Source organism: Peromyscus maniculatus, chromosome 4 (genome assembly GCF_049852395.1).
Source record: "Peromyscus maniculatus bairdii isolate BWxNUB_F1_BW_parent chromosome 4, HU_Pman_BW_mat_3.1, whole genome shotgun sequence".
Classification (NCBI taxonomy): Eukaryota; Metazoa; Chordata; class Mammalia; order Rodentia; family Cricetidae; genus Peromyscus; species Peromyscus maniculatus.
Window position 1 is genome coordinate 17,968,246 of NC_134855.1, and position 12,573 is coordinate 17,980,818.

Genomic DNA, 12,573 nt, shown 5'->3' on the forward strand with positions numbered 1-12,573 from the left:
CCTGCCTTGTATTGGCAAAGTCATCGGTTCCTTTCCTCTGTATCCTACAGAATATCTGACAAACTCTTCTGTGAAGCAGGAATTTTGAAGGACTGATTTGCCTTGTTTAGACAATGTTCAACAGTCTTTTTCCTGTGTGCCCTGCATGTCCAGTCTGCACAGCACATTGTCAGCAGTCAAAGCAAAAGCAGTTTCTTTGCCCAATGAAAGCATACTCCATAAGGAGTTTCTTCAATGTCCATCATCTCTGAAGTAAATTGGTACTTTTAGGAGCAGATATATCTTATTGTCATAAAAAACCTTAGGAGACATTTTAAATTTCATATTTTGTAGGTCTTTGAGTATTTGAAGACCATTTATCTATCTAAAATATACCCATTTAACCTAGAAAAATGTATCTAATGTGACTACAAATTATAGATTTACTACTAACCTTATTTTTTATTTGTATATTGGTTACATATTGCATTTTTAAATTAACTGCATAAGCACAATACCACAAACAAGAGTAGAAACATATATACAGTGTAAAAAAAATTGAATTTGTATCAGTATTTCAAAATCCATGCTAATGCAATATTATCTGAGACTAATAGTTGTCTTTTTATCCTATATTCCTCTAAATTATAGCAAATATCCATAGCCCACAAGAGAACCAAAGACCACTCGCACCCCCCAACTCTTGGGAATGTGGGCATAGTTTTCTCCACATTGCTTCCTGCTGTCTGTGGATAAAATATTTTAAGGGTCCCAGAGAGAAAATTTGAGATAATGGCCAAGTCCTGGGAAGACCAGTATAACCTTTGTTGATAGACATCACCTGTCAAGGTTCAGGAGGTCTCTCTTGATCAGACTTGATCTGTATTCTGGATTGAATCCACAGCCTCTTGTTTCCTGTGGAAACAAAAGCAAAACCTGTAAAGAACAGCTTTTCCAGCTTTGACATGGAAGTACTACCTCCAATTGAGGCTTTGGTAACTGTCTACAGTTTGGTAACCTACAAGGCAGGGCCGAGACAGGAGCCTTTAAGAGCCGAGATCCAAATGTGCCGGCTCTCTTGTTTCCCTGGTCCTGGATGCTGGAGGCAGACCAAGCCAAGTTTTCCAGAGAACACTGCTGAAGTGTGCTACACCTTTCCTGGACCCTGTAACCTATCCCTTTACTTGTAAGTTACCCCACAAAATAAACCTCCTTTTTAACTATGTGGAGTTGCCTTAATACTACAACCAATAAAAACCTCTTCTCCAAAGCATTTTTGACTGCTATATTAAAGTTAAGGCATTCCTAAAATATCTAGGCTGGTTCAGTTTGGTAATCCAGTTCACAATCCCACATCTCTTAGCAGCTATTGCTTACTTGTCAGCATGCAAAATCAAGACAATACTATATAGGATCCAGACTCCCTGTGTACTTCCCAACTTATGCAGCTTTTAAAAATATATTACTTTAACTTTTTTTTTAGAGACTTCATTACTTTTTAAACTATTTCTTTCTATGACTGTCTATGCCCATATTCATTCTTTCTTAAGCCTTTGCACATTGTAAAACACAATGGAACCTGTTTAAAGGTTTTTTTCCATCTTGAACTCTTTCATTAAATATCTTTTAGCCTTTTTTTTTCTGCATGAGCAAAAAACTGCTAAGTGAAGTAGCTTATGACCTCTGCCTGTGTCTTTGGTGGCAGACTTCACCTGCTTCTTGGGTTGTGAAAGATAAGCCTAAAATTCACAGCCAGCTTGGAGGTGTCTGACCATGAACTCCACTCAACCTTCCCAGAGCTCTAGAATGCTGATGCTTGCAGTGTGGCAGGCATTTTTACTTAGTTTTTGGAACTACTTAATGTACTGGTGTCTCAAGGGCTGACCAGCAGGCAGAAACTCTTAAATGAGCCATGTCCTCTTTTTTTCCTCACCTTTTCTAAGCCCTACATGAAAACTTTGCCTGACATTGGACACCAAACTGTTGTTTGTTGTCTTTTTACTCTTACTCTTTTGCTCTTTTGGGGGGCCTGTCAACCAGTTCCCAAATAAATCAAACACAGAGGCTTATTCTTACTTAGGAATGTCTGGCCTTAGCTTGGCTGGGTTTTAGCCAGCTTTTCTTAATTTAAATTATCCTATCTACCTTTTGTCTCTGGACTTTTTTCTTTTCTTACTTCTGTATATCTTACTTTTACTCTTACTCCATTGCTGGCTCAGTGGCTTGCCCATAGCATCCTCATTATTCCTCTCTCTTTATTCTCTTGCTCCTTTTCTTTCTTCTTGCTCCTCCTTCTATTCATTCTCTCCTTCCTTGCCAGCCCTGCCTATCCTTTCTCCTGCCTTGCTATTTGCCATTCAGCTCTTCATTAGATCAGCAGGTGTTTTAGACAGGCATAGTAACAAAGCTTCACAGAGTTAAACAAATGCAACATAAACAATTGCAACACATCTTTGCATCATTAAACAAATGTTCAAGAGCATAAACAAATGTAACATACCTTAAAATAATATTCTACAACCGGAACTCCTGCAACAGATAAACCCTTGCACCTATCTGGCCGGACATAAAATTTATTAAAAAAAATCAATATCCCTCCTATATATAAATGACAACAGACTGAGAAAGAGATGGCAACAATGTTCTGAACAATAGCCACAAATAATACAAAACATCTTGAGGTAACTCTAACCAAGCAAGTGAAAGTATTATATGACAAATATTTCAAGTCTTTGAAGAAAAAAATTGAGGAAGATATCAGAAGATGGAAAGATCTCTCATGCTCATGGATCATTAGGATTAATGTAGTAAAACTGGACAACCTATCAAAAGCAATCTACAGATTAAAGGCAATTCTCATCAAAATTCCAACACAATTCTTTACAGACTTTGAAAGGAAAATACTGTTTCTTATGGAAAAACAAAAAGTAGGATAGCTAAAACAATCCTCAACAATAAAAGAACTGCAGTATGTCCTGCAGTATCACTGATTTCAAGCTGTTCTTAGTGCTGTAGTAATAAGCACTGCATAATGTTGGCATTAAAACAGACAGGTTGATCAATGGAATTAAATTGAAGAACCAGACATAAATCTACATACCTACAGACACCTGACTTTTTTTTAAATAAAAATGATTACAATGATGCTGGACTAATTAGAAGTCAGTAGAAGAATGCAAAAAAGATCCATATCCATCACCCTGAATGAAACTCAAGTCCAAGTGGATCAAGGACTACAGCATAAAACCAGATACACGAAACCTGGTAGAAGAGAAGTTGGGAAATAGCCTTGAATGCATTGGCACAGAAGACAACTTCCTGAATGGAACACCAACTGCACAAGCAACTAAGAGTGACAATTAATAAATGGTACGTCACAAAACTGAAAAGCTTCCATACGATAAAGGACACCACCAATAGGGAGAAATATCAGCTTACAGAATGGGCAAAGATTTTTTTTTTAACCAACTCCACATCAGAAAGAAGGCTAATATCCAAATTATATATAAAAATACTTAAAAATACTAGAATTAAGAAATCAAATAACCCATTTAAAAAGTGGGTACAGATCTAAACCGAGAATTCTCAATAGAGGAATTTCAAATGGCCTAGAAACACTTAAAGAAATGTTCAACATCCTTAGCCATCAGAGAAAGGCAAACCTCAACTACTTTGAGATTCTATCTTACATCTGTCAGAAAGATCACAAGTGTCAGCTTATGCTGGTGAGGATATGGAGCATGGGGAGCACTTATCAACTGCTGTTGGGCTTGAAAACTTGTACAGCCACTTTGGAAATCACTATGGCAGTTTCTCAGAAAATTGGGAATCTCTCTACCTCAAGAACCAGTTATACCACTCTTGGGCATATACCCAAAGGATGCTGCATTCTACCACCAGGACAATTGCTCAACTGTGTTCATCGCAGCTTTATTCATGAAAGCCAGAAACTGGAAACAATCAAGATGTCCTTCAACAGAAAAATGGATAAAGAAAATGTGGTATATTTGCCCAAGTATTTTAAGTTGTTAAAAAAAAAGATATCATGAAATTTGCAGGCAAATTGATGGTACTAGACAAAATCGTTCTGACTGTGGCAACCCAGACCCAGAAAGGCTAAGTAAATTATAATCTGCTAAGTAAATTATAATCATGCCACAATCTACAGACCCAGAAAGGCAAAGTAACAAGGATGGCTCTAGGAGGGAATGCACTTACCTCCCCAGTAAAGGGACATACAATAGATGAGAGTGACCCAAGTGAAGTCTCCTAGTAATGGGGGATACAGAACCTGAACTGGCCATCTTCTATTACCAGGCAAGGGCCCTAGCAGTGGGTCTGAGATGTCAACCCAGCTCCATAACCTTAGACCTACAATCTGTCCTGCCTGCAAGTTGTGCAAGGGCAATGGTGGCTCAGAGCTTGTGGGAGTGGCCAACCAATGACTGGTCTAACTTGAGTCCCATACTACTAGAGGGAACCCATGCCCAACACTGCTTGAATGGTCAGGAACTGGAAGTTGGATATCACAGAGACCTGGATATAATCAAACACAACTGGCCCAAAGTTGGGGGGGGGTCAATGAAATGATTCCTAATGATATTCTACTATATTCATAGATCAGTGCACAGCCTAGGAGTCATTAGAGAGGCCTTTGCTATCAGCTGATGGGAGTGGATGCAGAGATCCACAGCCAAATATTAGGTAGAAAAAGAGCTCAAATTGGAGATCTCCATAGGGTCTCTCCCCTTGAAGCTTGGGGAACATCAGAGTAGAGGGAGAGGAAGAATTGTAGGAGATAGATGGGTCAAGAACACAAGGAGAACACGGTCCATAGAATTAACCATTTAGGGCTCATAGGGGATTACAGAGACTCAAGCAACAATCACAGAGCCTGCATGGGTAAGTGCTAGGTCACTGCATATGTGTTATGGTTGTTTAGCTTTGGGTTTTTCTGTTTTCTTAACAGTGGTACTGAGGGTCTCTCTAACCCTTTTACCTTCTCTTGGGACCTTTTTCCTCATACTGGGTTGCCTTGTCCAGCCTTAATATGAGGGTTTGTGCCTAGTCTTATACTGCATCTTGCTATGCTGTGTTCAGTTGATATCCCTGGGAAGCCTGCTCATTTTTTGAAGGAAAATGGAACAGGAGTGGGTCTAGGTGAGAAAGGAGGTAGGGTGAGACTTGGAGGAAGGGAAGGAGGGGAAATTGTGGTCAGGATGTATTGTATGATAGAAGAATAAATAAAAAGAGAAAAGGAAAAAAGAAATACATATTACTGAAAAACTATTGAAAATATTTTTTCATAAACTATATTCTGTTATTCCTTTTTTTAAAATAACAATGAAGCCTGACTGACTCAGATGGAGATTTTATGTAGAGCATAGATAGCATATGGTGAATGAAAGAGCATAGTGCAATGGATATGCTCCTTTCCTCACAGAGGCAAGGAATAACATAGCCTTCCTGTATTGACTGAATGATCTCTAGAAAAGGAAAAGATGGGAACACACACATACATACACACACACACACACACACACACACACACACACACACACACACACACACACACGAACTTTCTAGCTCCCTCTTTGTTCCAAATTTCTTAAAGTATGGATAAGGACATAAAGGATAAAGATACAACTTAAGGCCAATGTGAGAACTTCAGAGCTATTGCCCTCCCAGAAAAGGCAAGTTGCTGAAACCAACAGGGTTACAAAGTGGGGGGGGGGCAAAACTATCAAGAAGAAAAGTCTTGTGTAACATGAATCTTTAATTGTCTTATTAATAATAAAAACACCCCAAAAAACCCAGAGTCAGATATTTGTGTTAATGCTGAAAGATCCAAGAAGCAGAACAAGCCACAGCCAACCTAACCTCAACTCCTCAGCCAATCCTGTTTCCACAAATCCTCAGACTGAAAGCATCTCTTTCAAGAGAGCAAGTGTTCCTGTTTCCTCTGACTGAAGGCTTCTTAGTCCTTACCTGGAAGAGATCTCAACTAAACTGCTGCTAAAAGCCTCCAGTTCCTGGTCCTCATACCTTAAGAGAAGGAGTTCCTGTTTCCTCACACCTTATATACCTTTCTGTGTCCTGCCATATTACTTCCTGGGATTAAAGGCATGTGTCATTCCCAAGCAGAGACATAAGATCTCAAGTGCTGGGATTAAAGGCATGTACCACCTTGCCTGGCTCTGTTCGCAGTGTGACCTTGAATTCACAGAGATCCAGATGAATCTGCCTCCTGAATGCTAGGATTAAAGGCATGTGTGCCACCATTGTCTGGCCTCTATGGCTAAATTAGTGGCTGGCTCTGTTCTCTGATCCCCAGCTAAGTTTTATTTGTTAGAGCACAAATAAAATATCACCACCGTCTTGGGCCATGTGCTCAACTTCCTATGGAATTTCTGTGCTTTTCCAACCATCCTTGCACTTTGGAGTGAGAACACACTGAAAATATTGAGTGTAGTGGGGTTTCCAAGATGTTAATGTAGACATATTGCTTACTTCTTGTATTCTAATTTTTCTTTGCAGGCAAAGAAAAACCTGCAGAGTTAAGAATTAACCTTCACCTTGAAATTAGATGTTCTCCCAAAGTCTATTTTCAAGTGAAGCATATCAGGATATTTTTAATTGTCAAATCTAAGTATGTGCCAGTATTTCAACCTGGGTTCTAGCAGATCTTTTAAAATCATGAGAGTACCTTAGGCAAGCCTGTTTCTTTTGTTCTGTCTATTGCTACTGAAGTGACTATGTGTTGACAGATGAGAAAAAATAGAATGTGAAGTTAGGAAAACTAGCACCAGCAAGGGTCAACTGGACCTTGAGGTCAAAGCAGAACTGCATCTGTCTCTACTGTGTCCATGTTTCATCATGTGGCTGAACAACAGAAGAAGCCACTAACTCCACCATGGATGTTAAAACTCAAAGTCAGCAAAAACTGTCTAGCACATATGAATTTGCTTGGATGAGTGCTTTCACCAAGGTACAATAAATCAAAGACCACACATGCACAGCATCATCCCATGAACTGAACTCCCAAGTATAAAGATGACTGCTTTCATTTTTCCCTTCCAAGTCTCAAAATTATTTTTCTGTGAGAAATTATAACTTATAACCACATATTCTAGAGACAACTGTGAAATATAATTCCTTCTGCCAGAAGCCATGGAATATGCACCAGATGACAACTGATACTCAACAGGTCAGATGAATAACCCTCTGATGTGAAGACATACTAAGCACAGATCATGGGGTTACTGACTACTAGGGATTATGGTTGCTTCTGTTTTATTTTTCTTATGATCTGTCACAATTACTCCTTGAAAAGAACAAGCTGTTGGGTTCTTTCCACAGCCTATTGGTGGTGTGTTTTGTACTGTTTGGGTGCATATATCTGTGTATGGTCAGAAAGATGATTTTTTTTTCTTAAGCTGTATAGTTTTGATGAATAGAATAAGACTGGGATGTTTTCCATGGCTCAGGCTTACATAGGAATATAGCAGTGTTCTCAGCTACAAAAATAGCTCTTTACACATTTGGCTGATTTAGGACCTCAAAACAAATTCTCTGCAGATGAAATGTTTAAGGACATATTCCCAGGTGTTTGCTTGTGGAACCAACATCAGGAATGAAGCAACTTCAGTAGATATAATTCTCTTAGCAATTGACTCTCTGCATGTACTCTTAAACCTCAGTTTTAAAATACAAGGCTCAAGGTTCAGCCAACTAACTGTTCATTGCATAGGTCCTATATTTCAATGTCACTCTCTGTTGGGAAACACTGGGCACTGGGTGTCTATATACCTCCTGACTTTTCTGTATAGACTACACATCAGAGAACCTGTCTGACAGCCAACAATTGCCAAGGTTATGGTCAATGTGACATTTCAGGCCTGTGAGAGGTGGTACGATTTCTCATGTGCTACCAGAATGGCTCTATATCTAATTGTTTACTCGTTATGCTTGCGACCTTAAAATAAATGCAGCTCATATATTATATAGAGTTTTCTGTTGAGAGAAAAAATTTTCTAGATGTATGAAGAGGGAAATTTAGAGAGATATTAGGGGAAAGGATGGGTAGAACAGAGCTATGTGAGAGAGCTGTGTGTGAGAGAGAGAGCTGTGTGAGTATAGAGAGAGCCATGTGGAGAATGTAGCTGTGTAGAGACAGAGAGATTTTCAGAGGAAGATTTTTCTAAAGATAAAGTAAAAGAAAGTTACCATCAGAACATACGTGTTTCCTTATAACCCCTCAGATAGAAAAATGAGGTCTTGCCTCATTCATGATTTTTTTTTTGCATATCCTGATATCTGGCACCTGATGAAAGAGTTCTGCAAATAATAATAATAATAATAATAATAATAATAATAATAATAATAATCAGAAAAGCTGTGTGGGAGACAGAGAGACAGATCATTTACTTGATTGGGCTACAGCTCTGGAAAATATGTATCGCTTGTATGAATCTTTGTTGTGGTAGGGCATGCACAAGTGGAAAAATGCCACACATGCTCAATGTGGGATGTTCTACAGGAAACAATGGGCCTGCAAGAATAGGGGACAAAAACAAGTCCAATCTCCAGAAATGGAAAAAGGCTTTTATGTGAAATGTTAACATGAAACACAACCTTCCCACACCCCCCCATAAAAGTAAAAAAAAAAAAATTAAGAAATGGGAAACTAGGGAAGACAAGTGAAGGGTCTCTTCTACTGCAGAGCTAAAGGTTCCTTCCAGTTCTCTGCTTGATACAGGGAGAAGGCAAGAAGGACCTTCCAAATGAACATTGTCACTTATAGAGTTGTAAGGCAGCACTTGATGATGGGATAACATCTAAGGACACTCAGTGCTGATAAGTTCACTGGCTTCACCCTCACAGCCTTCATTTACTTCTTTTAATAGAATTAGATATATATTTGGACTAAATATTCTTCTCAAAGTAAGAAAACTTCAGTAGTAGAATAGAAAACTTCTCATTTTACTTATAGTTCTTATAGAATAGAATGCCATTTATAGGTTTTATGCAACATTTATGGTAAATGTACTAGTGGAAAAAGTGGGCATGGATTCCTCTTTCTAAAGATACCTGTTTTTGCTGTGCCCTGCTATTTCAATTGGAAGAATTTACACCAAAGATGGGCAGTAGATTTGATAGTGGACCGGGCACCCAGCCCTTTTTCAACAAGGCAAGCATGTGGATGTGATCGCATGACACTTTTTTCTTCTCTCCACTTTTCGGGATGGCCCTGTTTTCCTCCCCAGCCACCTTGGCACTTTGTCTTTTGGCATAGATACTAGGCAAGAGTAAATTTATAGGAAGTAGCTCACAGAGTCCTCTGACTCATGGCCTTCCTTTAAAAGATTTGTAGTAACTTGCTTCCCTTTTTATTTTCCCTTTGCTATGATAAGCTCAGAGTCTGGTTCGTTAACAGAAACAGCTTTCTTTGTGTGTTCTCCTCCCTCTTCTCCAGTGCTTTCTGTTTAGAAAATTGCTGCTACTCGGTCCTGGGGAATTATTTCTCCGAGTCATACCTTTCTAACTCTTGTCTCCAAGCTCCTGAAAAGGTTAATGAGCTCTGGTGCTTCAATTTTCACAGTAGACCTTTGCCACTGAGCAGATACAGAATGCATGACAGCTGTCCAATATCAGAAAGCAGGCAGTGAGGAGGAAAAGGAAGTGATTTCTTTTCTGTGTGACACAATTACCTAGAGGTCTGTTTTAAAGACACTGTTGAACTTTAGGAAAAAGTTAGCTGTTATTAGGATGACTCATGAAGAGACTGAATTGTGAACATGTTATGAATGTCTTATAAATCATGTAGAAATAAATCTACGATCAAAAAGACACACAAAAAAATCAAAGTGTAAATATATGGTATACAGTCAGCTTAATTCCTTTTGTGAGAAGCCTTCTGTATACTCACCTAACTTATGTAGAGTTTTAATTTGTCTTTGTTCTGACTATTTTAGCTCACAGGAAAGAAGATTGGAAAGTGTATATGAGTTACTCTGTGTCTCTTATTTGGTAATTTCTTCTGCACAGACTTGACAGGTTATTTCTGCAGTCAGCTCCTCTCCAATCCTTATCTACACTGCTTTCTAACTCTACCAATCTGGTTTATGTGAATGATACCAGTGGTTGCCCACCCCTTATTTCACTGTCAGTTAGATTTGGTTAATGTGCAAGCTCCAGGATAAAGAAGGAGAGGAAAAGAGCAGCCATTTCCCTGGATTTTCTCTTAAGCTGGCTATAACTCTTGCTCTCTCACAGTAGCGACTTTGTAATTTTTTATTTTTGATTCCAGCAACCCCCTTCCCTGGTACTCAAATTACCTAGAAGTGATGACAAGTCCCCAGTGGCACAAAGGCACTAGTTAAAATGGTGTTTCTTGCAGTTTCCCTACCTTTACTTTCATAAGGTCTCCTTGTAAGTGTTGTATCCTCTGCAGTTACCTTATTTTGAGTGTGTCATCTGTATCTGTTTAAGACCTGACTAGCACATGTATCACTCAAAACAATGAAACCTACAAACAGAAGTTTCATTCATAGAAAATTGTGTTTAGTGTAATTTTAGAGGCTATAAAATATATCTAAAATAAACAAAGACATTGAAATATAGGTATTATGTGGTTGGTGGCAAAGACCTGAAAGTCATCCTGCTTACCTGTGATCCCCTCCAGGTTCTGGCAGATTTAGTCAGTTCATCTCCATATATACCTGGAATTTATTGAGTAATGTGTAATTACATAATTTTACTACTATTATAAAATACTATATTGCAAAATATGCACCTTTCCAGAGAACAGGAGAAGATTGACTTTTGGGGGGGACTAATGTATATAAATATAAATGTGTGAAAAAACACCATGAAATTAACAATATAAAGCACTGGACCAGCCCACTGTGTTAGACATTGTTCTATGAGTTACACAGCATCAATACATGTATCCTGTTCTCAAGATGCTAGTTAACTGGAAAAAAGTAGAGACTATCAGACAAAATGAGGAGAAATAAAAGAAACTTGGGTTTTATGAGAGAAGGTTTAGCAGAACCACTATCATCTACCAGTCATCTGTCATCTATCATTAATGTGAGAAATCCACAGAGTCTACTCAATGAGTAAAGGAATTTATTTGGGGGTTAACTCATTGCCACAGGAGATTTATTGTAGGGTCCAGGGAAACTGAACTATGTCCCATGTTGATTTACCTGGTCCAAGATCTCAGCATCCAATACTATGAGGAGGTGAAGAGAGCCACATACGTGAATCCTGGACCTTAAGGATCCCGAGTGGCTATGCCCCAGGGCATGTACTGAAAAGGTCATAGGCAGGTATAACAGTTACCTGCTACCTCCCTAGGGGTGATGCTTCAAGGTCATAGCTAGAACAGTTACCCACTACATATCCCCCTTTCGTCTAAATAAGAAAGTTCTAACCTAACACAAAACTATATACAATAGGAATGATTATTAAGTATTGTCCAGGAGAAATAAAGGGTAATTACCTAAGCAAAATGGAACTACAACTAACAAGAACAATAGTAAAAAAGAGACATATGCTAAAATTCAGAGATGTCCAGAATGTAGGTAAATGGCATGTTACAGAGATTATTCCAAAAGCTGTCCTATGCTGAAGAATCTGAATCTAGCACTTAATATGTTCTAGTTAAGATACAAGAAGATTGTAACTGTAACTATTAGTCTTTAACCCCGTCAAAGACTTGATGGAATATAATAATACCTGAGAAATGGGAAATGCATGCAAACAATTTCTGAAAATCTTGTGAGAATAGACAGAGACAGCTGGGAGCCTGGACAGTCACCTGAAGTTTCTCAGCACTGTTGGGGCATCCAATTTATCTACAGTCCTAGAATACCTGACAGACCATTTCCAGAAGCAGGAAATTTGAAAGACCATCTTACCCTGTCTTGGCAGAGTTCAATAGTCACTTTTCCTTGTGTCCTGCTCATTCAGAAAGGATAGCATTCATACTGTCAGCAGGCAAGGCAAGGGCAGTTCTTTGCCCAGCAGGCCATTATGTACCAAGAAGAAAACTTCCAAATGGAGTGTCTTAGAAACCCAACATTCTCTTGGGATCAGAATGGTGCTGCTAGGAACAATTATGTCTCACATCAACAGAATTCTGAGCTATCAAAACATTTAAATGCCATGTTCTCTAGGTTTGTGAAGATTACCTATCCATCTGACCTATATATCTATAAACCTGAACAACCTAACTAATATAACTATAGAAATGACTAGCATGGGTGACTATAAATCTCTAAGTCTCATCTACCTAAATAACCTAAGGACTAAGCCTTCACAAAAACAAGGCAAATAGTCTATAAGCAAATGTACAGTAAAAGGACAATGATCCCAAAATTGTGGCAATACACAAAATGTCTTAAACAGAGGTAGAAATGTATAGTGTAATATGCAATATGATAACAATCCTAAATATGTATCAATATATAAAATATGTTAACAGAGGTAGAACATACATACAGTATGACAAATACAATTTTATATTTGCATCAATATACAAGATATTTCAAATAGAAGTAGAAATATATATATATATATATATAT

The 12,573-nt window shown here is 38.4% G+C and overlaps 1 long non-coding RNA gene across 2 annotated transcripts in view; it reads right to left on the reverse strand.

Moving 5' to 3' along the window:
• Positions 1-12,033, reverse strand: part of LOC121828623 (uncharacterized) — a 34,175-nt gene extending 22,142 nt beyond the window's left edge. For both annotated transcript variants that reach the window (XR_013050442.1, XR_006071056.2), the window contains exons 1-3: positions 11,907-12,033; positions 10,648-10,700; positions 821-894 (exon numbers count right to left, since the gene is read on the reverse strand). This is a non-coding gene — a long non-coding RNA (uncharacterized LOC121828623). The remainder of the gene's footprint in view (positions 1-820; positions 895-10,647; positions 10,701-11,906) is intronic.
• Positions 12,034-12,573: the final 540 nt, after the last annotated feature.